Source organism: Galeopterus variegatus, unplaced genomic scaffold, assembly GCF_000696425.1.
Source record: "Galeopterus variegatus unplaced genomic scaffold, G_variegatus-3.0.2 Scaffold6117, whole genome shotgun sequence".
Taxonomy (NCBI): Eukaryota; Metazoa; Chordata; class Mammalia; order Dermoptera; family Cynocephalidae; genus Galeopterus; species Galeopterus variegatus.
The window spans coordinates 29,526-31,509 of record NW_007732228.1 but is presented as its reverse complement, the minus strand read 5'-3'; positions in this window follow the sequence as shown (position 1 = coordinate 31,509).

Genomic DNA, 1,984 nt, shown 5'->3' with positions numbered 1-1,984 from the left:
AAAACATAAAAAAACAACTGTAATCACTGTACTCAGTTAGGTAGAAGAAAACTTTGCATCTGTGTTACAAAAGTTACATTCAGAAAACAAAAAAGTTTTCAAAATTTCTTAAAAATTAATAGTTGAGAATTGGGAAATTGTGTGTGTGTGTGTGTGTGTGTGTGTGTGTGTGTGTGTGTGTGTGTGTGTGTGTGAGAGAGAGAGAGAGAGAGAGAGAGAGAGAGAGAGGGAGAGAGATTAGGAAATCTCCCAGAAGGCAGAAGAAAAGAACAAGAAATGGAAAATAGAAAAGCAAATTAGAGAATTGATCCAGGAGCTCCATTTTTCTCCCATCCATTATTCTACTTTGTAAGAGAAGCTCCAAAAAGAGGATCAGAGAAAACAAGAAACAGTGATTATCAAAGAAATATTAAATAAAAATGAACATTGCTTTCTAGATTGAAAGGGGTTTTGAGGGCCTAGCAGCATAATGAATGAAAAAATACTGACCCAAATCAAAGCATACCATCAGGAAATTTCCAAATAAATGAGGATAAAAGGTGATTTTGAGGACCATCACAGGAAAGAAAAAAAAAAAAAATTTTGCACACTATTTCAAACATGGGATTAGACTTCTAAATAGCAAAAGGCTATAAGATAATGGAACACTGCCTTCAAAATTTGCAGGTAATATGATTTCCATACTATCACGCTGTAACAAGTTAAACTTTCAATCATGTGGGAGGCTAAAATAAAATAAAACTTTTAAAAATTTAGGTAAGCATATATTCAAACATTTTGCTCATTCATCTTTTCTTAAGAAACCGTGTGATATACTCTCTATAAAAATATAGTAATATAATATAGTATAATAACATAATAATAATAGGGAAGGTAAAAGTCATCCCAGGGTGACAGCTATGCAGCAGGCCTAGAAGTCAACCAGTCCAGAGAGGAGGAATATGAAAAAGTTTTTAGAAGGGTTATATTCAAGAAAATAATAAATCTTACAGACTATGCAATATTTTAAGTATGGAACAGAGATTCATAGTTCCTCTGTAAAGTTATGAGCTGAATACTGATAGTGACAAACAAAATGAAGCAAATAAGAATGGCAATTATTTCCTCCAGGGTCAACAAAAAATTGTCTGAAAAAGTAAATATAAGCATAGTACATTTCATGACTTAGCACTGAATAATATTAGCATGTATTAATAACATGAACACTAAATATTGCTTTAACCAAAAATTGATATAATTATATAAGGAGCATAGGAGGAGGGAAAGCATGCACAGGTACATATGTATGCACACACAGAAAGGGCTGCACACGAGCTCACTGGGTGGTAGGTGAGGGTGGGTTTGAGAACTAAATCCATACCTTCCAAAGAAGAAACGTAGTGGATAACATATTTTTAAAAAATTAAAACCCAGTAGAATAAGCATACTGCCTAGAAATATGCAAATGAATTTTATAAATGAAAATAGCCAAAAAAGTTTAAAGTAGTTGTCGATCTCCCATTTGGTGTTGGAAGTAGATAAAAGAGGGACAATCAAGATACTACTTTTTTCCCCCAAGCCTATTAAACTATTTGAATTTTATTATACCATAAAATAAACTTTACATATAAAAAGTGTTCTGCATGAAAAAACTGTGTTAAAGATACTCATGGATAATCATGTTATGATTGTCCACTAAAAAGCCTCTATAATGTAGTGTATTTCAATATCAAGTAATTGTAACTGAAAGAAGAGTTTAGCAACTAGAAACTCCTTCATAATCTGCACATAAGTCATGAAATAATCAAATAGATAATATTAAACTATTCCTTCTTAGCTGCCAATGATTCACTAAGAGACTTCTGATAATAAATTCATATTGACTTTCAGATTTAGTGACTTCATTACAATAGTCATTAATGTAATATTGAAATTTAGAGTGAAATATAAATTTGATTTAAGTAAAATATCTAAACTGTGTGATTAGCCATTTATTGCTCCAGAA